At 39.5% G+C, this 24,320-nt stretch overlaps 1 long non-coding RNA gene across 3 annotated transcripts in view; it reads right to left on the reverse strand.

Annotated features, from left to right (window-relative positions):
• LOC105498902 (uncharacterized) overlaps positions 1-24,320 on the reverse strand; it is a 279,709-nt gene that overhangs the window by 98,715 nt on the left and 156,674 nt on the right. For 2 of the 3 annotated variants that reach the window (XR_011612302.1, XR_011612304.1), the window contains exon 4: positions 14,627-14,797. This is a non-coding gene — a long non-coding RNA (uncharacterized lncRNA). Of the gene's footprint in view, positions 1-11,792; positions 13,600-14,626; positions 14,798-24,320 lie in introns of those variants that run through there. The other variant, XR_011612303.1, reaches the window with a different exon arrangement.

The raw sequence follows: 24,320 nt of genomic DNA on the forward strand, positions 1-24,320 counted from the left end.
CTTTTTGTTCAGTAGTAAGATTAATTCTTTTAATTCATTTTCCAATGTTAAAACAACCTTAGATTTCCATTTAGACATGACACATTATCTATTTTGTATATTGTAGATTGTATTTGCTAAAATTTTGCTAAGAATTTTGACATCTGTGTTTATGAGAGATAAAACAGTAAGATAGATTTTGATAATGTATTTTCCATGTTTTGGTATTGGAGTAATCAGTCTGGCATTATAGAATGGATTAGGATGGATTCCTTCCTCTTCAATTTTCTGAAAGAGTCTGTGTGTAACTGGTATTATTCCTTCATTAACGGCTTGATAGAATTCATTAGTAAAGTAACCTAAAGTTGGAGCTTAATTTGGGGGAAAGTTTTTAACTGCAAACCTTTCTTTAGTAGATATAAGGCTACACAAGTTTTCAATTTCCTCATGAGGGAGCTTTGATAGTTTGTGACCCTTGGAAACTTGTCCATTTTGTCTAAGTTCTTGAATGTTTTGGCATAAATTTGTTTACAATCTTCCCTTATTATCCTCAACATCTTTAGAGTCCACAGTAGTACCATTTCTCATCAGATATTTTCAATTAGTTTCTTTTCTTTTTTCCTTGCCAGTCTTGCTAAAGGTATATTAATTTCCTTGACCTTCTCAATGAATTAGCTTTTGGTTTCATTTATTTTTCTCCATTTCTCTGTTTTCTATTCCTTTTATTTTTGTTCAGAACTTTATTTTCCTGCATTTACTTTCTTGGTGTTTAATTGCTTTTCTCTTTCTAGTTTCTTAATGTGGAAATAGTCATTGATTTGCAACTCTTCTCCTTTTCTAGTATAGATTGTCATTGCCACACATCACCCTTCCCCAAGCCATTTTTTAGCTGCCTTTGTTGTGCTTTCAATTTTATTTAGTTCAAAATACTTTTCAGTATTTCTTATTTCACACATTTTTTTTCTTCACAACATTTGTTTTAGGTTAAGGTGTACATATGCAGGTTTGTTACACTGGTAAACTGCACGTCACAGGGGTTTGTATACAGATAATTTTGTCACCCAGGTAATCAGCGCAATATCTGGTAGGTAATTTTTCAATCCTCACCCTCTTCCCACCCTCCATCCTCAAATAGTCCCCAGTGTCTATTATTCCCTTCTTTGTGTCCATGTACACTCAGTGTTTAGCTCCCACTTATAATTTCACTCATTTTTTAAAAGGAGTGTGTAATTTTTTTCTCTGATTCCTGGAAAATTGTGAAAGAGATTTCAGTTGTTAATCTTTAATTTAATTTCAATCTAGTCAGAGAATAGATTTTGTAGGATTTTAATCCTTTCTAATCTCTTGAGACTTGATGATGTCCCAGAATATGGTCTATCTTGATAAATGCCCCATCTGTTCTTGAAAAATATGTATATTCCTATATTGTTGGGTGGAATATTTTGTAAAAGTCAATTAGGTCAAGTAGGTTGATGACATTGTGTAAATTTTTCTGTATCTTTACTAATTTTCCATTTCTGTATTCTATCATTATGGAGAGAGAGGCATTTAAATATCTACCTATGATTGTGGATTTGTCTATCTTTTCTTTGAGTTTTTTCAGTATGTGAAGCTTTGCCATTAGGCACACAAACATTTAGGATTAAGATCTTTTATCATTATGAAATAGCCAATTTGTTTTATTACTGGCAATATTCTTTGATCTGAAATTTACTTTGTTGGTTTTTTTTCTTTTGAGACGAAGTTTTGCTCTTATTACCCAGGTTGGAGTACAGTGGCATGATCTCAGCTCACTGCAACCTCCACTTTGTCAGTTCAAGTGATTCTCCCACCTCAGCCTCCCGAGTAGCTGGGATTACAGGCACCTGTGACCATGCTCGGCTAAGTTTTTTGTATTTTTAGTAGAGACAGGGTTCCACCATGTTGGCTAGGCTGGTCTCGAACTCCTGACCTCAGGTGATCCACTCACCTTGGCCTCCCAAAGTTCTGGGAGTACAGGCGTGAGCCACCACACTGGCCTGAAATTTACTTTTATATTAACATAGTCATCATATTAGGCTATTCTTGCATTGCTATAAAGAAATACCTGAGACTGGGTAATTTACAAAGAAAAGAGGTTTAACTGGCTCACAGTTCTTCAGGCTGTACAGGAAACATGGCTTCTGGTGAGGCCTCAAGAAGCTTTTACTCATGATGGATGGCAAAGGGGGAGCTTACATGTCACATGGTGAAAGCAGAAGCAATCAAGAGAGAGAGGGTAGGGAGGTGCTACACGCTTTTGGGTTTTTTTTGTTTTTTTCTTTTTTGAGACGGAGTCTTGCTCTGTCACCCAGGCTGGAGTGCAGTGGTGTGATCTTGGCTCACTGCAAGTTCCACCTCCCGGGTTCACTCCATTCTCCTGCCTCAGCCTCCCGAGTAGCTGGGACTACAGGCGCCCGCCACCATGCCCAGCTAATTTTTTTGTATTTTTAGTAGAGACAGGGTTTCAACGTGTTAACCAGGATGGTCTGGATCTCCTGACCTCGTGATCTGCCTGCCTCGGCCTCCCAAAGTGCTGGGATTACAGGTGTGAGCCACCGCACCCTGCCGCAAGTAAGGGTTTTAAAGGTAGGGGTAAATTTCAGGAAAACAGAAGTTACAACAAAATTGTCAATCGATCCATGGAGGTTGGTGAATCCAGGCAGCGTGATCCCGGGTGGATCAGGTGCAGGCCCCAGGAGGGTTGTCTGCTCCATCTTAGGGACCCCACTTGTGAAACAATATCCTCTGATTAGGAGACTTAATTTTTTCCCTGTGACAATCTTAGGGTCTATTTCAATAAAGGGACAGATAGTAAATTTACTTTTGTTCTAGAGGCTGCGACGTCTCTGTACAGCTGTTCAGCTCAGTCACAGGAAAGCAACCGTAGACAAAATGTAAAAAAATAGGTATGGCCAAGTTTCATTCTTTGGGCCACAGTTTACCAAACTCCTGATTTAGATGATTAGCAATAGTCCTACAAACTCTAAACTCTGTATACCAAGGCAGTATATAATTAAATTACTGATTTTAATTACTATAGGACTTGAATGAAAGGAGAGAATGCTATGAGTTGAAATAGTTTTGTAAAGAGAAAATGGGGCGAGAGATTTCAGGAATCAGCAATATATTTACTGCCTGTTAAATTAATTGCCTTTTATTACCTGCTAATCAATTTCTGCTTTATTTCATATGACAACAGTGGTTTTGAATTAAGTAACTCTCAGGCATATGTTTCAGCAAATGATTGAGTTCTCATTTCCATGCTTACGTATAAGTTCTTTCACTCAAGAAAAAGGAGGAAATTTTTAATTTAGGAATAAAATACAGAGGATTGTTTCAAGTTTGATTTGTTTTCAAAGTCTAAATTTATAACTTTTATGTTGTCCTTGCCAATGATTATTTGCAGTTACAGTCTGTAGTTTTACATCACTGATAGCTAGAAAGAAAAATGAGCTTTTTATTTGGCTTCAAAGTGGGTGACGAGTTTTGGAGCTTAATCTGCTTTCCTTATTGCTATTGATGCCAATATATTTGTGACTTCCCACTTGGAATATCATTATCAGCAGGTAGAGAATACACATAATGTTTTCAATCTCCTTGCTGACAAACACTGCTCTACACTTGTTAAATTACAGATTTAACTAAAAAAAATGAAAGGAATATTCCCTGTTGGCTGTGAATTTTTAAAAATTGCTTTCTTTGACAGACAGTCCTCTGTTTCCTGTCTCAGGGAAAATACACAAAGTATAATGAACACTATGGAGGCATTTCCTAAACTTATATCTCATTATTAAATGTAGTGAGCACAGACTCTGAAGAGGGAAACCACAGGGGAAATTACACATACCATTTGTCAACTTACATTCCTTTAAGCAAAATGCATGAAATCAAGAATTCAGGACCATAGTTTTGCATTGCTAAGTACATGTGAAAGTCATTTGAGGCCGGGTGCGATGGCTCACGCCTGTAATCCCAGCCCTTTGGGAGACTGAGGCAGGCAGATCTCCTGAGGTCAGGAGTTCGAGACCAGCCTGGCCAACATGGAGAAGTGGTGGCGTGGTGGCCAGGCATGGTGGAAGGCACCTGCAATCCCAGCTACTTGGGAGGCTGAGGCAGAAGAATCACTTGAACCCAGGAGGAGGGGGTTGCAATGACCTGAGATCACGCCATTGCACTCCAGCCTAGGAGACAGTACAAGACTCTGTCTCAGAAAAATAAAGGAAATCATCTGGATGCTGGTCAAAACTTAAATGCTAAAATGTTCTACCTCAATGAGTTTGTTTTGCTGGTATGTGTGGAGCCCACCGGTATCTTTCTCAGGCTCTCTCTCTCACTCTCTTGCTCCCTCCTTCTTTCTTTCCCTCCTTCCTCTCTTTCTTACACTCTCCCTCTGTCTCTTCCACCCTCCCTCCCTCTCTTCCTTCCTTCCTTCCTTTTTTCCTGTAAATTCTCACCAGCTACAACCTTTGGACCCTCTTGACAAACGTTTTTGTGTCTTCCATGAGGATGATTACTACTAACTTGTTGCTGATGGTAAGCCACGTTTCCTGTCTCCATATTGAAGAAATGAAATGGCAGCTTGAAGGCAGCAGGACAGAGATTCACTGCTAAAGAACCAAATCAGCTGTACCATCACTGAGATGCAGGAATTTGAGTGAGTCCTCCGTGTTCGAACTGGCCTGGAGTTGGTGCTGGGGAGTTTGTGGCTACTTCTACATACAACTACATAAAGAACTGGCTTAATATTAATGCTCAAGTAAATGAGTCACTAAACAAGAAAACAAAACCAAACTATGAAATCTGTTGTTAAAAGTATATTAAAACTTCAGATTGAAAATGATTGAAATCAATTATTAAATATGTTTCAAAAAAAGAAAGCATGCCACATCCATTTGGCTCGTTTTCATAGTAATATCAAACTGCTAAATATCACCTTCATTCAGCCACTGACAAATGTGTGCGATGAGGTGCAGCCCACAGAGCCTTTAATCAGTGTGACCATTACAATTTCTCATGGCCTTTAATTTTGCTTCTGTTCATTTATCAACATTGGATGTTATAACATCAGGTAGCATGACGTGTGACATTTGTCTGTCATTCAGTCATTCCATTATTTATTGAATGCCTATTACAGCACACAGTTTGAGATGGGAATGGGAGAGTAATGGTGAACAATACGAGTAAAACGCCTGCCCTCATGAGGATTACGTTCCTATTCTCATGAAGTTGTCATCTACTTCTAGACAACAAACAAGAAAAAACAAATGATCAAAATGCACTCAAAGAATAATAATAAGCACTTGAGGAGATTAAAGCACTTTAACAAAAGTTACAAAAAAAAAAAAAAACAGTCATGGGGCAGTGGCTAATTTAGTTTGAGTGGTCAGGGAGGCCTCTTCACAGAGTTCACAGTTTGCTGAAAACTAAAGAAGATCCAGCCTTGAGAAGATGTGGAAAAGGGAACAGCAAATGCAAAAGCCTGATAGAGGAAGAGCTTTGGATGGTGATATTTCAGCAAGAACATCCTCAAGGCTGGAGCAGGGTGAAGAGGAGGGAAACCAGTAGCATGTGGAATAGGATCAAATGAGCATTCAACTCTATTTTTCCAGGGGTTGGAGAATCAGATAAGGTCCCCATGTATGCTGTAAATAACCAAGACTCACCTTCTATATTAAAAGAGAGAGATGTGTCTTTCCGTTTGAATGTCAAAAACCGTTTAAAACTCTTTACAAAATTACCAAAGATAAACAATATCACATATATCAAATTTATCCATCTAGTCTCACAATATGAAGATTAATAATTTTTAAAATTATTTTTATTTCATGATATTGCATAAAAGTTGTAAGTGAAATAGATACCGTGACTGGAGAAAAGATAAGGAGAAAACGTGTATGTTTGTGTGTGTGTCTATTTGGCAGGGGGTGGAGACATGTCATAATATATAATTGGTATGCATCCTATCTAGTTTCTAATTAAAAACCAAAATTGGCCAGGCGCGGTGGCTCACTCCTGTAATCCCAGCACTTTGGGAGGCCGAGGCGGGCATATCACAAGGTCAGGACTCCAAGACCAGCCTGGCCAATATGGTGAAACCACGTCTCTACTAAAAATACAAAAATTAGCCAGGCGTGGTGGCAGGCGCCTGTAGTCCCAGCTACTTGGGAGGGTGAGGCAGGAGAATCACTTGAACCTGGGAGGCGGAGGTTGCAGTGAGCCAAAATCACGCCACTGCACTTTAGCGTGGGAGACAGAGCGAGACTCTGTCTCAAAAAAAAACAAAAAACAAAAATTATAATATAATATGACTCAGCACAGCAACCCATTTACATCTTTCGTTATATGGCAACAAGGAACTAAATATTAATAATAAACCCCCAAAGACATGAATCACAGGATGCAAAGTCACTCCCTAAATCTCTACATCTTTAAGTTTCATGGGTCCACTCCTTGTCTATGGTGATCTCTGTTGTAGAATTTGTCCCATCCCACTTCCTTGGGCTGCTTCCCTCAGCAAACTCACACAGTCACTCTCTCCAATAAAATCAGAATAATGATGAAGTGGTACCACTTTCTTGCTTCATTGGCAAATAACTATGGAAGCTAAGTGTCTTGTTAAGAACAATATTAGCAGACCATTATGAGCCCTAGACTTGCTATCTGTTAAACATTGATGAAAGATAAGATGTAAAAATAGCAGTTGCTGACTTGCATTAATAAAATGTTAACAAGGGTGAGAGCCAAGGATTGCCACAGGGAGGAAATTAAGTAACCCGCTTACTGCATTTCCTTGGGCAACTATAGATAAAATGTTTGGCTTGGGTAAAGAACTGTTAAAACCTTAAAATAAAATTTAATGACCCAGTTTTTAAAAAACTTAATCCAAATATTAATCAGGTTTTTAAACACAGAGTATAATTCCTTCAGTATGGAAGCTGTGCCATAGAGTTCACTCTATGTAACGTTTTTGTATTTTAAAAAATACTGGGCCGGGCACAGTGGCTTACGCCTATCATCCCAGCACTTTGGGAGGCCGGGGCGGGCAGATCACGAGGTCAGGAGATCGAGACCATCCTGACTAACACAGGTGAAACCCTGTGTCTTCTAAAAATACGAAAAAAAATTAGCCGGGCACCGTGGCGGGCGCCTGTAGTCCCAGCTACTCAGGAGGCTGAGGCAGCCGAATGGTGTGAACCCGGGAGGCGGAGCCTGCAGTGAGCCGAGATCGCACCACTGCACTCCAGCCTGGGTGGCAGAGAGAGATTCTGTCTCAAAAAAAAACAAAAAAACAAAAAAACAAAAAAAACTGTTTGTACTTTAGAAAAATACATAGCTGTGTTGAGATATAGTTAATATAATGTACATTTTATCCATCTAAAAGTAAAATTCAGTGATGTTTAATCTGTTCACTGACGTGTGTAATCATCACTGCAGTCAGTTTTAGGACCCGTTCTTCATCCCTATAAATGTTTGCTAGGGCTGCCATAACAAAACACCACAGACCGGGTGACCTAAACAACAGAAATGTATTATTTTCTCATGATTCCGGGGGCTGTAAGTCCAAGATCCAGCTGTGGACAGGACTGGTTTCTCCTAAGGCCTCACTCCTTGGCTTGTAGGCATCTGCCTCCTTGTGTCCTCACATGGTCTTCCCTCTGTGTGTCTGTGTCCTCATCTTCTTTTCTTATAAGGACACCCGTCAGATTGGATTAGGGGCCATGTATGACCTCATTTAACCTTAACTCTTTATAGGCTTTACCTCCAAATACAGTCACATTCTGAGGCACTGGGGATTAGGATTTCAACATATGAATTTTGGGGGTACACAATTGAGCCATAACAATTCCCCAAGTCCCATACATATTACCATCATTCCTATCCCTTCCAACCTGCCCTGTTCCTTGGTAATCATCTGTCTACTTTCTGTGTCTATAGATTTGCATTTTCTGGACATTTTACATAAATTGAATGGCACAATATGTGGTTTTTTGTGTTTTGGCTACTTATACCTAGCATAGTGCTTCATGTTTTATCCATGTTGTAGTATTTCTTTCTTTTTTTTTTTTTTTTTGAGACGGAGTCTCGCTGTGTCTCCCAGGCTGGAGTGCAGTGGCGTGATCTCGGCTCACTGCAAGCTCCGCCTCCCGGGTTCACGCCATTCTCCCGCCTCAGCCTCCCAAGTAGCTGAGACTACAGGCGCCCGCCACCATGCCCGGCTAGTTTTTTGTATTTTTAGTAGAGACGGGGTTTCACCATGTTAGCCAGGATAGTCTTGATCTCCTGACCTCGTGATCCACCCGCCTCGGCCTCCCAAAGTGCTGGGATTACAGGCTTGAGCCACCGCGCCCGGCCTGTAGTATTTCTTTATATTGCTGAGTAATATTCCATAATACAGATATGCCACGTTCATCAGTTAATGAATACTTGAGTTGTTTTCACATTTTGGTTATTATTAAATAATGTTGCCATGAACACTCATACGTCACTTTTTGTGTGAATGTGTATTTTTATTTCTCTTGGATATACATACTGCGGCAGAGGAGTTGGTTAAGTACTGGGTTGTATTCTAACACTATGGTTTTTTTTTTTGAGACAGAGTCTCGCACTGTCGCCCAGGTTGGAGTGCAGTGGCCCAATCTCGGCTCACTGCAAGCTCCGCCTCCTGGTTTCACACCATTCTCCTGCCTCAGCCTCCCGAGTAGCTGGGACTACAGGTGCCCGCCACCACGCCTGGCTAATTTTTTGTATTTTTAGTACAGACGGGGTTTCACTGTCTAACACTATGTTTAACATCTTGAGAAACTGCCAAAATGTGTCCCAAAGTGGCTGCACCGTTTTGTGTTCTACAAGCAATGTATGAAGGGTCTAACTTCTCCACATTCTTGTCAACACTTGTCATTATTTGTCTTTTTGATTATAGCTATAATAGTGAGTGTAAGACAGTGTCACTGGCGTTTTTTGTTGTTTTTTTTTTTCAGTCGGAGTCTCGCTCTGTCACCCAGGCTGGAGTGCAGTGGCTCAATCTCAGCTAACTGCAACCTCCGCCTCCTGGATTCAAGTGATTCTCCTGTCTCAGCCTCCCAAGTACCTGGGATTACAGGCGCCCACCACCACACCTAGCTAATTTTTGTATTTTTAGTAGAGACAGTGTTTTGCCATGTTGGCCAGGCTTGTCTCGAACTCCTGACCTCAAGTGATCTCCCCACCTCAGCCTCCCAAAGTGCTGGGATTATAGGTGTGAGCCATCACGCGCAGCCTCATTTGTGGTTTTGATTTACATTGTTCTAATGACAAATAATGTTGATCATCTTCCTGTGAGCACACAGGCTAGTCTTTGGAAATATGTTTAGTCAGATCCATTGCCCATTTTTAAATTGGGTTATTTGTCTTTTTATTATTGAATGGTAAGAGTTCTTTATACATTCTGGATATAATCCCTTATCAGATATATGATTTGCAAATATTTTCTCTCATTCTGTGCGTGGTCTTTTCAGTTTCTTGGTAGCATCTCTGGAACTACAAAAATTCTGGCCAGGCACAGTGGCTCAGGCCTGTAATCCTAGCATTTAGGGAGGCTGAGGCGGGCAGATCACCTGATGTCAGGGGTTCGAGACAAGCCTGGCCAACATGGCCAAACCCCATCTCTACTAAAAATACAAAAATTAGCCAGGCGTGGTGGCATATACCTGTTATCGCAGCTACTGGGTAGTTTGAGGCACAAGAATTGCTTGAACTCGGTAGGCAGAGATTGCAGTGAGCCAAGATCACACCACTGCACTCCAGCCTGGGTGACAGAGTAAGACTCCATCTCAAAAAAATTTTTTTTTTTTACTTTAAAAAAAAATTAATTAACAAATAATGATTGCGCATATTTATGGGATACAATATGATATATTCATATATGTATACGTTATAGGAAGTCCAACTTATCTATTTTCTTCTTTTGTTGCGTGTGCTTTTGGTGTCATATCTAAGAAAGCTTTGCCTAAACTCAAAAATATTTTTTCCCCATGCTCTCTTCTAAGCGTTTTATAATTTTTCTATTAAACTTTAGTCTATGATATATTTTTGAGGTAACTTTTTGTATAAAATATGAGCAAAGGGTCCAGCTTCAGTTGTTAGCATGTGATATCCAGTTTTCCCAGCATCTTTTGTTGAAAAGACTATTATTTCCATTGAACAGCCTTGGCATTCCTGTTGAAAATCAACTGACTATTAATGTAAACATTGGTTTCTGGACTCTTAGCTGTATCCCATTGAGCTATATGTCCTTATGCCAGTACAAGTCTGCAATTATTACTATAGCTTTGTAGTAAATTTTGAAGTAGAGAAGTGTGCATACTCCAAATTTGTTCTTCACTTTTGAGATTACTTTGACTATCATGAGTCCCTTGCATTTCCACATGAATTTTTGGATCGGCTTGTCAATTTCCACAGAAAAGGCTGTTGGGATTTCTACAGAGCTGTCGTGACTGTAGATCAATTTGGGAAACCATCCTAATAATGTCTCCCAATCTATGAACATTGGTGTCTTGTCATTTATTTACTCCTTTTTTTTTTTTAACCTTCTTTCAAGTATGTTTTGTAGTTTTAGGGTATAACTTTTGCTTTTTTTGAATAACTAATTTCTAAGCATTTTATTTTTTGATGCTATTATTAATGGAATTGTCTTAATTTGAAGTGTTCATTGCTAGAGTACAGAAATGCAGTTTTTGTATATTGATCTTGTACCTTGCCGTCAGGCTGAACTTGTTTATTAGTTCTAATAATTTTTTTAGTGGCATTGTTGGGATTTTCTATATACAAGGTAATGTCATCTGCAAGTAGAGATAATTTTACCTCTTCCTTTCCAATCTGAATGCCTTTACTTTATTCTTCTTGTTTAATTATCTCAGCTAGAACCTCCAGTACAATGGTAAAAAATAGAGGTAAGCGTAGTGCAGTGAGTGCTTAAAGTTTTATATTGCCTTAACATCCATTTTTAAATATGAGTTGAACTTTCTCAAACCAGAAGCAGGGTTCAGTCATCCTTGTACCTTGTACCCTATAGTACAGTTTCCTGTACTATACCCCCACCAGATGGCTCCAGCTAGTGATCAGAAATAAAAACTTGGAGGCACCTCTGTCTCCCAGCAATCTGGGCTCCCAGCTGTCCTGCTGCTTCCTCTAAACAGACCATTTAGACACTTTTCAGTCACAATGTGACTTCCTAGTACTAGTGCCTGCTTGCTTTAAACCCATCAATTTGAAGTTCCCTGTTTATATAATGCCCTGGACTCAATAAAGGCATTGACCTCTCTCTGTGTGTGTGTGTGTGTGTGTGTGTGTGTGTGTGTTCTCCAGGCATGCTGTGTGCCCCCAGGGAACTTTCACACTGTGATCATGTCATTGAAGCCACATCTGCAATTTGACCCGTGCAGGTGGGTCTCCTGCTGCTGTGCTTCCGTCTGGGTCTCTGGTGGCTGCAGAAAACAATGGCTACCAGCTGAGCGGATAAAGAAACTCAGAGAGTTCATTCTAAACAAGTGAACAACCTCTTCTTCCTGATCTAAGGCAAAAAGCATTTAATCTTTCACATTTAGTTCTCCACAAGTGTGGCATGTCATCATTGCCACTCACTGACCCACACACTCATGGTTCATAGCCTGAGAAATAGTTTGCAAAGGCATATTCACCTTCATTGAAACCTTAGAAAATATTTATAAAGCCAGTTCAAAAATCAACCTTAAAATATGCCATAAAAAGGCATAGAGAGGTAAGAAGATACTCATGACATCAGTCATTGTCTCAAACATGAATAATTTTAGAGAAAGTGGATTGAGTCCTTCTTTCCCTGGGTCTCTTGCTTTTTTCTATTCTCTTCTGTGAGCAATAATCCTTTTATCTGGCTTCTTTGTTATTTCAAAGGAGAAAGTACAATACCAGCATGCATTCAGCTATACTGTCAATTCCAGAAAAAAAGAGCAGAGTTAAATATAAATGGACCTTAGTCATATTTAACCATTGCTCTCCTTGACAATCCAAAGCTTAATAAAGAAAGCACATCTCTTTCCATTTAGAAATTCATATATTCATACTCATACTGTTAACCCACTAACATAAAAAAGTAGATGGAAATAATATACATGGAGCTAAAGTCAATATTAAATAGTCCCAGACATATGGTTTGTGACTAATTATTAAGCACAGTGTATGAATTCTTCTGGTGGGTTATACAATTTTAATTGGTTGATTAAAGGACCATTCTATTCTTCAAAGGAGATAATCATGCTAAATTTTAAGAACAATTACAATGGAGGTATTCATGTATTTATGTCTGTAAAAAAATTGTAATATAAAATGTTTATGCAAATGAAGCCAGTGAGAGAAGGGAGTGTAAGCATTTAATAAAATATTTGGAGTAGTTTCATCCCATGACCACACATGTTCTGCTTTACCATCTGCAATCTCATTAGCTGTCCATGACGATGCTGTGCTGAATGTAGACCTGAAATTTAGACCTGAGCACTCACATATATGAAATACACATTGCTAGAGGAGCAAATAAACAAAGAAGAAAAACATTTTCTGATTTATGGCTTCACTTTTGAACAAAACCAAAAATATTCTGTATGCTCAAAGGAAAAAAAAAAACTCATTCTTATGAGACCAAAGGATTTCATTCTTACTAGACCAAAGGAATTGACAACAGAAGGTAAAATACAATGCAACCAGCCTGTGAAATCTTTCTGCTTGGGTCAACTGGGTCATGGACAATTTCAAAACTAACCAATGTGAAAACAGCACATTAATGAATGATAAAGAAACATGAAGAGAAGATACATTACTTTGGCTACCAGAGGTACAAATGCAAAATGATTATCCACTTTTGACTAGTAGAATTGATGATGGATTTAAAATCAGCTGCACATTGAGGGATTTTTGTTCAAGTGTAACATAAATTGTGTTACAATATGAGGATAAAATATGTTATTTTGGGCTATGTTTTAGTGTGTAATCACTAACAACATTAATGAATGTTAAATTATATTATAATAATTTACTTGAAAGTTGTTTAATCTATTTTCAAATAGCTCTGTCACCTGCTGAACGGCTTTCATATGTTTCAACTAATAGTTAATTTCTAAAGAGTATCCTAGACTTTACTCTGAGGATTTATTATATTAACTCTCTCAAAGAGCCCTTATATTGTAAAGAGAATGTTATCTAGGAAACAAACCTCCTGGGCGTCACACATTGCTAGTTATGATATTGCTTAAGGTAAAATGGGAAAATTACAGCCCAAGGCTACTTCCCAGTTACCTCTGCTTAGGGACAATAACTGAACGGCCCCACAGAAAACATGTTAGGGTAGAAGGGGCCTGTTTTCCAGGAGCTCCTGCTTGTTGATGTTTAGCACCCTCCCAACCAAGTGAAAGCAAAGACTTCTTAGTAGAAAGGCAAATTCAGCAAACTTCTTTCCTTGTTTATCTGAGATAAAAATTACGTGAGTCTTTGTATTTTTGTGTATGTATGTTCTCAAGTTTTGCCCTTGCTTATTTTCTGTTCTTTGTTAATGAATCAGTAGTTTCATTCTCGAGTTGTTTTGCATTATTTCACCTGGAAGAAGACAAATTTAAAAAGCCCTAGTAAGTAAGCATGAAAAAGGGTCTTAAATAAGTATCAGGAATCAAACATACTGAGTCCTCTGGTAAGTATTCAACCCCTGGGGACAGAGAAGTAATCCTTTCCACTGCCTCTATTTTATTTCTCTTGAAGAAAATAAAAATCTAACAAAAGTGCTTAGCCATACAAAATTATCAAATATTGAAAGAATGATTTTTTTCCCACATCAAACAACATTTTGTTAAATGGTAGTTTCCACATAGGTATAAAATATTGAGTAGCATTAGAGATTAACCCTGTGAGGTGGGGGAGATAAAGAAAGGTTTAGTGGTCGTACAATTAGCTGAGTAGTCAAGAGAAATAGAAAACAAAAATCTTCTATTTTGCCTTCTTTTGATCATGAATCCACTGTTATGTTTTATTTTTATTAAACAATTCTTTCCCATGCTAGAAGAGTGAAAGAGTTGAGCCATCCTAAGGAACTTAAGGTGTGACAATTTACAAAGAAGAATAGCTGTAACATTTCTCATTTACTCTGAGTATAAACATGAAAAATATTTTTAAAAAATACAGTGAAATAAATTTATTCCACAGAGAAGTCATGGAGCTCTGTTATACATCATATTGTATACTAATAGCTTTGGGTGTGTGGTCTTCAGGTGATGGCACATAGATGGAGTACAGATTTGCAGGGAAATGACACAAATTGAATTAGGCTTCAGTTTACCAGCTACTGATTCCTATTAACAGGGCATTTTGATGTGAGTCTCCACTAAGCATGTGAGTTAGAAAATAGCTCTAAAGACCATCCTTGATGGATCATTACTTTGAGATGCAAACTCCAGACTGCATTATTAAAACATCTTGGAATCAATTCTGTGCATTTCCAAACAAACTCTGGCATTGATCTGACCACATCATTAATACAGTTTACTTCTCTGGATCCTAGACCCTTAACTCCCTAGGCCAAAGCCAGTAGTTATGACATCACTTCATTTCTACAAATTAACAGTTTTCTTACCTTAATTCATGGAGAGTTGAAACACATCAGCATCCTGACCCATATTGTTTTTCCCTCCTCAAATTCTTCTTGAGATTCCCCTAATGTCTAAGAGTGTAGGCACGCGCATTACAGTGTTTGAGAGTCTTCACTCTACTTATCGGCTGAAAATTTGTTGTCAGCTTCAGTCAGCTGAAAATAAGAAAAAAAAATAATGGCCACATTATTTTAAAAAATGTACTGCCCTTCACTAATACAAACACTTATGTACAACATTTTATTAATATCTTCTCAATAATCAGATGAGGAAGATATCTGCATTATCCTCATTGCACAGACAGGGATCATGAAGACTAGAGAGGAAAGACCGCTTATCTAATGTCTTTAACTGGGATTCTTATAAGCAGAGCTCATGTTTTCTTCCTCCTTTGTGTTTCCATTAGCCCCTAACGCAGAGTCAACTCTTTGGCAGTGTTCATTAAACGAGACTGAATAGCAGATATGCCAAGCCGTCTTTGGACTCTTGGCCCTGACTCTTTAAGAAAGTCATATGTTGTGTTTTGTTGTTGTTGTTGTTGTTGAGACAGAGTCTTGCTCTGTCGCCCAGGCTGGAGTGCAGTGGCGCGATCTCGGCTCACTGCAAGTTCTGCCTCCCGGGTTCACGTCATTCTCCTGCCTCAGCCTCCCGAGTAGCTGGGACTACAGGCACCCGCCACCACGCCTGGCTAATTTTTTTGTATTTTTAGTAGAGACGGGGTTTCACCACGTTAGTTAGGATGGTCTCGATCTCCTGACCTCGTGATCCGCCCGCCTAGGCCTCCCAAAGTGTTGGGATTACAGGCGTCAGCCACCGTGCTCGGCCCATATGTTGTGTTTTAAAGAAGACAGAAGCAGAGACAGTATGTTTGCAGCATGCTAGAGGTGCTCTGATCTTCATTTGGAAATATCTACAAAGGTTTATTCAAGATTAATGTTCAGTGCTTGATGGGCTCTGGTTAACCAGTGGCCTTTAATCTTGGCTGTAGACTGAAATCACCTGGAAGTCTTTAAAATACCAATTTGTTCCATGGATAGAAATTCAAATTTAATTTATCTGGTGTGAGACCTCAGCGTCAGGAGTTTTAAAAGCTTATCTGGTGATTCTAATGTGCAGTCAGAACTACTAGCCTGAACATTTAAATGACTAATTAACTTTTAAGGTCTCTCATAGAAGATGCACTAATTGTTTTATTTAGTAGCAAAAAATATTGTTTTCTATTAGTTGTTATATATTTATTGAGGATATAAAACTGAAGAGGATAGAAACAAATGCATTCAGAATATTAAAAACATAGCTTCTTTTATTGTTTATATGAGTGTAGTAAGTAAATGGTATAATAATGAAAACATTTTACAAAATAATTACACCCAAGAAGAAAATATTTGTAAATATACCTAAACAATTTCTTGTTATCCATTTTTTGTATAATATGGGTTAAACATCCCTAAGCTAAATATCAAAATCCAAAATGCTTCAAAAGACAAGACACCTCAAGTGGAAAATTTTACACCTGACCTCTTGTGACAGGTCATAGTCAAAACACAGTCAAAGCTTTGCTTTCATGCACAAAATTACTAGAAAATATTGTATAAAATTATCTTCAGGCTACGTGTATGAAGCAAATGTAAACATAAATGAATTTTATGTTTAGAGTTGGGTCCCATCCTCAGGATACCTCATTATGCATACGCAAATATTCCAAAATCCAAAAAAATCCAGAATCTGAAACACTTCTGGTCAGAAAGTCACCAGCTGAGAGGGAGGATAGATAAAGAAGCGTCTAGGGTTTGAAGAGATTCACTATGGAGTGGTCATCTAGGATAGAGAGAGTGAATAGATGAGGGACAGGCTCACTCGAAGCTTGTGATCATGAATTTAAAGTGAAACCAATCTAAATCGCTTTAAGTTTTTCTACAGCCACATTCAGCTGCAGTGAAATTAATTTTGTAACAATTTATCAATTTTAAAAATTAAAAAGCCAATATGTAGCCTTTGCTAATTTACCTGGGACCCTTATGGAAGCCCATATTCTGCCATTTCTCCCAAGTAAATAAACGCTCCAGCCATGTTAAATTACTTTTATCTTTTCAAACAAGCAGTGCTCTCCTTTGCCACTCCAGGATAATTGCCACTCATCCTTTAAAGCACTGCCAATACACACCTTCTTTTCTGAGAAATATTCCTTGACCTCCCTTTTATGACTACTTTAGCACTATCTCTCCTTCTATCGTGGTGTAGGTAGCACTGCTTTGTAATTGCTTGGATGACAGGCAGTGTGACTGGTGTATCCCCAGTGCTTAGCACAGAGCCTGCCATATAGTAGCTATTAAATAAATACTGACTACATGGATGGCTGAAGAGAAAAACTAAACTTACAGAATACACTCCATAAATCAGATACTCTATATATACCATCCTCCAAAAATCCCCTAAGGATTTAGATTTCATACATTTTACAAATGAAGAAATGAGATTCAAGTTATTCATGTAATTTTTTGAGGATCGTGTAGCTAGTAAGTGGAAGATTCAGATTCATACCTGTTTAAAACTGGCACTCTTTTTTTTTTTTTCCTTGAGAAACGGAGTCTTGCTCCATCTCCTGGGTTCAAGTAATTCTCCTTCCTCAGCCTTCTGAGTAGCTAGGATTACAGGTACCCGCCACCACGCCTGGCTAATTTTTGTATTTTTAGTAGAGATGGGATTTTGCCATGTTGGCCAAGCTGGTCTTGAACTCCTGACCTCAGGTGATCCGCCCACCTCGGCTTTGAGAACAAGAACACTATATCTGCTGGTCTCAAACTCTTGACCTCAGGTGATCCACCGTCCTCAGCCTCCCAAAATCCTAGGATTTTAGGCGTGATCCACTGCACCCGGCCACAAAAACTGATGCTATTTTCTACACATGGATGTGCCTACCAGAGTTCTAGATTATAACCCTACCTGGTCACAATAAAAAATTCATTCCTATTGGACACTGACATGAAAGCCTTATGTTACATTTTGTGATTGAGCAGTTTTCTCTTACAGCTTATTTACAAGGGAAAGAGAAAGGAAACAAGAAATGTTTCAAAAAAAAACGCTAAAATTTTAGTAATCATTAAAATCAACACAATTAAATCTTCTTTTTTTTGGAACGAAATTTCACTCTTGTTGCCCAGGCTGGAGGGCAATGGCACGATCTCCGCTCACTGCAACCTCTGCCTCCCCGGTTCAAGCCATTCTCCTGCCTCAGCCTCCTGAGTAGCTGGGATTACAGGCACCCTCCACCACACCCGGCTAATTTTTGTATATTTAGTAGAGACGGGGTTTCACTATGTTGACCAGGCATGATCATCTGACTTTGCATGAGTCACACAAGCTCTGAGTCCAGCTGTCCCCAGCCACTGAGATGCAGATGCTAACAAGCACCTCTATTCAGTTCTTGAACTTCTGACCTCAGGTGATCCGCCCGCCTCAGCCTCTAAAAATGCTGGGATTACAGGCGTGAGCCACGATGCCAGGCAATTAAATACTCTTTTTAAAAGCCTTGAGGGAACCATGTAAAGATCTCAAAATTCTAAGATATTTTCTTTCTTTTTTTTTTTTTTAAATTTATTTATTTATTTATTTATTATTATTATACTTTAAGTTGTAGGGTACATGTGCATAACGTGCAGGTTTGTTACATATGTATACTTGTGCCATGTTGCTGTGCTGCACCCATCAACTCGTCATTTACATCAGGTATAACTCCCAATGCAATCCCTCCCCCCTCCCCCCTCCCCATGATAGGCCCCGGTGTGTGATGTTCCCCTTCCTGAGTCCGAGTGATCTCATTGTTCAGTTCCCACCTATGAGTGAGAACATGCGGTGTTTGGTTTTCTGTTCTTGTGATAGTTTGCTAAGAATGATGGATTCCAGCTGCATCCAAGTCCCTACAAAGGACTCAAACTCATCCTTTTTTATGGCTGCATAGTATTCCATGGTGTATATGTGCCACATTTTCTTAATCCAATCTGTCACTGATGGACATTTGTGTTGATTCCAAGTCTTTGCTATTGTGAATAGTGCTGCAATAAACATACGTGTGCATGTGTCTTTATAGCAGCATAATTTATAATCCTTTGGGTATATCTCCAGTAATGGGATGGCTGGGTCATATGGTACATCTAGTTCTAGATCCTTGAGGAATCGCCATACTGTTTTCCATAATGGTTGAACTAGTTTACAATCCCACCAACAGTGTAAAAGTGTTCCTATTTCTCCACATCCTCTCCAGCACCTGTTGTTTCCTGACTTTTTAATGATCGCCATTCTAACTGGTGTGAGATGGTATCTCATTGTGCTTTTGATTTGCATTTCTCTGATGGCCAGTGATGATGAGCATTTTTTCATGTGTCTGTTGGCTGTATGAATGTCTTCTTTTGAGAAATGTCTGTTCATATCCTTTGCCCACTTTTTGATGGGGTTGTTTGTTTTTTTCTTGTAAATTTGTTTGAGTTCTTTGTAGGTTCTGGATATTAGCCCTTTGTCAGATGAGTAGATTGCAAAAATTTTCTCCCATTCTGTAGGTTGCCTGTTCACTCTGATGGTAGTGTCTTTTGCTGTGCAGAAGCTCTTTAGTTTAATGAGATCCCATTTGTCAATTTTGGCTTTTGCTGCCGTTGCTTTTGGTGTTTTAGACAAGAAGTCTTTGCCCATGCCTATGTCCTGAATGGTACTACCTAGGTTTTCCTCTAGGATTTTTATAGTATTAGGTCTAACATTTAAGTCTCTAATCCATCTTGAATTAATTTTCGTATAAGGACTAAGGAAAGGATCCAGTTTCAGCTTTCTACTTATGGCTAGCCAATTTTCCCAGCACCATTTATTAAATAGGGAATCCTTTCCCCATTTCTTGTTTCTCTCAGGTTTGTCAAAGATCAGATGGCTGTAGATGTGTGGTATTATTTCTGAGGACTCTGTTCTGTTCCATTGGTCTATATCTCTGTTTTGGTACCAGTACCATGCTGTTTTGGTTACTGTAGCCTTGTAGTATAGTTTGAAGTCAGGTAGCGTGATGCCTCCAGCTTTGTTCTTTTGACTTAGGATTGTCTTGGAGATGCGGGCTCTTTTTTGGTTCCATATGAACTTTAAAGCAGTTTTTTCCAATTCTGTGAAGAAACTCATTGGTAGCTTGATGGGGATGGCATTGAATCTATAAATTACCTTGGGCAGTATGGCCATTTTCACGATATTGATTCTTCCTATCCATGAGCATGGTATGTTCTTCCATTTGTTTGTGTCCTCTTTTATTTCACTGAGCAGTGGTTTGTAGTTCTCCTTGAAGAGGTCCTTTACATCCCTTGTAAGTTGGATTCCTAGGTATTTTATTCTCTTTGAAGCAATTGTGAATGGAAGTTCATTCCTGATTTGGCTCTCTGTTTGTCTGTTACTGGTGTATAAGAATGCTTGTGATTTTTGCACATTAATTTTGTATCCTGAGACTTTGCTGAAGTTGCTTATCAGTTTAAGGAGATTTTGGGCTGAGACAATGGGGTTTTCTAAATATACAATCATGTCATCTGCAAACAGGGACAATTTGACTTCTTCTTTTCCTAACTGAATACCCTTGATTTCTTTCTCTTGCCTGATTGCCCTAGCCAGAACTTCCAACACTATGTTGAATAGGAGTGGTGAGAGAGGGCATCCCTGTCTTGTGCCAGTTTTCAAAGGGAATTTTTCCAGTTTTTGCCCATTCAGTATGATATTGGCTGTGGGTTTGTCATAAATAGCTGTTATTATTTTGAGGTACGTTCCATCAATACCGAATTTATTGAGCGTTTTTAGCATGAAGGGCTGTTGAATTTTGTCAAAAGCCTTTTCTGCATCTATTGAGATAATCATGTGGTTCTTGTCTTTGGTTCTGTTTAGATGCTGGATTATGTTTATTGATTTGCGAATGTTGAACCAGCCTTGCATCCCAGGGATGAAGCCCACTTGATCATGGTGGATAAGCTTTTTGATGTGTTGCTGAATCCGGTTTGCCAGTATTTTATTGAGGATTTTTGCATCGATGTTCATCAGGGATATTGGTCTAAAATTCTCTTTTTTTGTTGTGTCCTTGCCAGGCTTTGGTATCAGGATGATGTTGGCCTCATAAAATGAGTTAGGGAGGATTCCCTCTTTTTCTATTGATTGGAATAGTTTCAGAAGGAATGGTACCAACTCCTCCTTGTACCTCTGGTAGAATTCAGCTGTGAATCCATCTGGTCCTGGACTTTTTTTGGTTGGTAGGCTATTAATTATTGCCTCAATTTCAGAGCCTGCTATTGGTCTATTCAGGGATTCAACTTCTTCCTGGTTTAGTCTTGGAAGAGTGTAAGTGTCCAGGAAATTATCCATTTCTTCTAGATTTTCCAGTTTATTTGCGTAGAGGTGTTTATAGTATTCTCTGATGGTAGTTTGTATTTCTGTGGGGTCGGTGGTGATATCCCCTTTATCATTTTTAATTGCGTCGATTTGATTCTTCTCTCTTTTCTTCTTTATTAGTCTGGCTAGTGGTCTGTCAATTTTGTTGATCTTTTCAAAAAACCAACTCCTGGATTCATTGATTTTTTGGAGGGTTTTTTGTGTCTCTATCTCCTTCAGCTCTGCTCTGATCTTAGTTATTTCTTGCCTTCTGCTAGCTTTCGAATGTGTTTGCTCTTGCTTCTCTAGTTCTTTTAATTGCGATGTTAGAGTGTCAATTTTAGATCTTTCCTGCTTTCTCTTGTGGGCATTTAGTGCTATAAATTTCCCTCTACACACTGCTTTAAATGTGTCCCAGAGATTCTGGTATGTTGTATCTTTGTTCTCATTGGTTTCAAAGAACATCTTTATTTCTGCCTTCATTTCATTATGTACCCAGTAGTCATTCAGGAGCAGGTTGTTCAGTTTCCATATAGTTGAGCGGTTTTGATTGAGTTTCTTAGTCCTGAGTTCTAGTTTGATTGCACTGTGGTCTGAGAGACAGTTTGTTATAATTTCTGTTCTTGTACATTTGCTGAGGAGTGCTTTACTTCCAATTACGTGGTCGATTTTGGAGTAAGTACGATGTGGTGCTGAGAAGAATGTATATTCTGTTGATTTGGGGTGGAGAGTTCTATAGATGTCTATTAGGTCTGCTTGCTGCAGAGATGAGTTCAATTCCTGGATATCCTTGTTAACTTTCTGTCTCGTTGATCTGTCTAATGTTGACAGTGGAGTGTTGAAGTCTCCCATTATTATTGTATGGGAGTCTAAGTCTCTTTGTAAGTCTCTAAGGACTTGCTTTATGAATCTGGGTGCTCCTGTATTGGGTGCATATATATTTAGGATAGTTAGCTCTTCCTGTTGAATTGATCCCTTTACCATTATGTAATGGCCTTCTTTGTCTCTTTTGATCTTTGATGGTTTAAAGTCTGTTTTATCAGAGACTAGTATTGCAACCCCCGCTTTTTTTTGTTCTCCATTTGCTTGGTAAATCTTCCTCCATCCCTTTATTTTGAGCCTATGTATGTCTCTGCGTGTGAGATGGGTCTCCTGAATACAGCAGACTGATGGGTCTTGACTCTTTATCCAGTTTGCCAGTCTGTGTCTTTTAATTGGAGCATTTAGTCCATTTACATTTAAGGTTAAGATTGTTATGTGTGAACTTGATCCTGCCATTATGATATTAACTGGTTATTTTGCTCGTTAGTTGATGCAGTTTCTTCCTAGCCTCGATGGTCTTTACATTTTGGCATGTTTTTGCAGTGGCTGGTACCGGTTGTTCCTTTCCATGTTTAGTGCTTCCTTCAGAGTCTCTTGTAAGGCAGGCCTAGTGGTGACAAAAATCTCTAAGCATTTGCTTATCTGTAAAGGATTTTATTTCTCCTTCACTTATGAAACTTAGTTTGGCTGGATATGAAATTCTGGGTTTAAAATTCTTTTCTTTAAGAATGTTGAATATGGGCCCCCACTCTCTTCTGGCTTGCAGAGTTTCTGCCGAGAGATCTGCTGTTAGTCTGATGGGCTTCCCTTTGTGGGTAACCCGACCTTTCTCTCTGGCTGCCCTTAAGATTTTTTCCTTCATTTCAACTTTGGTGAATCTGGCAATTATGTGTCCTGGAGTTGCTCTTCTCGAGGAGTATCTTTGTGGCATTCTCTGTATTTCCTGGATTTGAATGTTGGCCTGCCCTACTAGGTTGGGGAAGTTCTCCTGGATGATATCCTGAAGAGTGTTTTCCAACTTGGTTCCATTTTCCCCCTCACTTTCAGGCACCCCAATCAGACGTAGATTTGGTCTTTTTACATAATCCCATACTTCTTGCAGGCTTTGTTCATTTCTTTTTCTTCTTTTTTCTTTTGGTTTCTCTTCTCGCTTCATTTCATTCATTTGATCCTCAATCGCAGATACTCTTTCTTCCAGTTGATCGAGTCGGTTACTGAAGCTTGTGCATTTGTCACGTATTTCTCGTGTCATGGTTTTCATCTCTTTCATTTCGTTTATGACCTTCTCTGCATTAATTACTCTAGCCATCAATTCTTCCACTTTTTTTTCAAGATTTTTAGTTTCTTTGCGCTGGGTACGTAATTCCTCCTTTAGCTCTGAGAAATTTGATGGACTGAAGCCTTCTTCTCTCATCTCGTCAAAGTCATTCTCCGTCCAGCTTTGATCCGTTGCTGGCGATGAGCTGCGCTCCTTTGCCGGGGGAGATGCGCTCTTATTTTTTGAATTTCCAGCTTTTCTGCCCTGCTTTTTCCCCATCTTTGTGGTTTTATCTGCCTCTGGTCTTTGATGATGGTGATGTACTGATGGGGTTTTGGTGTAGGTGTCCTTCCTGTTTGATAGTTTTCCTTCTAACAGTCAGGACCCTCAGCTGTAGGTCTGTTGGAGATTGCTTGAGGTCCACTCCAGACCCTGTTTGCCTGGGTATCAGCAGCAGAGGCTGCAGAAGATAGAATATTTCTGAACAGCGAGTGTACCTGTCTGATTCTTGCTTTGGAAGCTTCCTCTCAGGGGTGTACTCCTCCCTGTGAGGTGTGGGGTGTCAGACTGCCCCTAGTGGGGGATGTCTCCCAGTTAGGGTACTCAGGGGTCAGGGACCCACTTGAGCAGGGAGTCTGTCCCTTCTCAGATCTCAACCTCCGTGTTGGGAGATCCACTGCTCTCTTCAAAGCTGTCAGACAGAGTCGTTTGCGTCTGCAGAGGTGTCTGCTGCGTTTGTTTAGTTTACTGTGCCCTGTCCCCAGAGGTGGAGTCTACAGAGACAGGCAGGTTTCCTTGAGCTGCTGTGAGCTCCACCCAGTTCGAGCTTCCCAGCAGCTTTGTTTACCTACTTAAGCCTCAGCAATGGCGGGCGCCCCTCCCCCAGCCTCGCTGCTGCCTTGCCGGTAGATCACAGACTGCTGCGCTAGCAATGAGGGAGGCTCCGTGGGTGTGGGATCCTCCCGGCCAGGTGTGGGATATGATCTCCTGGTGTGCCTGTTTGCTTAAAGCGCAGTATTGGGGTGGGAGTTACCCGATTTTCCAGGTGTTGTGTGTGTCAGTTCCCCTGGCTAGGAAAAGGGACTCCCTTCCCCCTTGCGCTTCCCAGGTGAGGCAATGCCTCGTCCTGCTTCAGCTCTCGCTGGTCGGGCTGCAGCAGCTGACCAGCACCAATCGTCCGGCACTCCCCAGTGAGATGAACCCAGTACCTCAGTTGAAAATGCAGA

The sequence above is a fragment of the Macaca nemestrina genome, chromosome 14 (assembly GCF_043159975.1).
Source record: "Macaca nemestrina isolate mMacNem1 chromosome 14, mMacNem.hap1, whole genome shotgun sequence".
In the NCBI taxonomy this organism is placed as follows: Eukaryota; Metazoa; Chordata; class Mammalia; order Primates; family Cercopithecidae; genus Macaca; species Macaca nemestrina.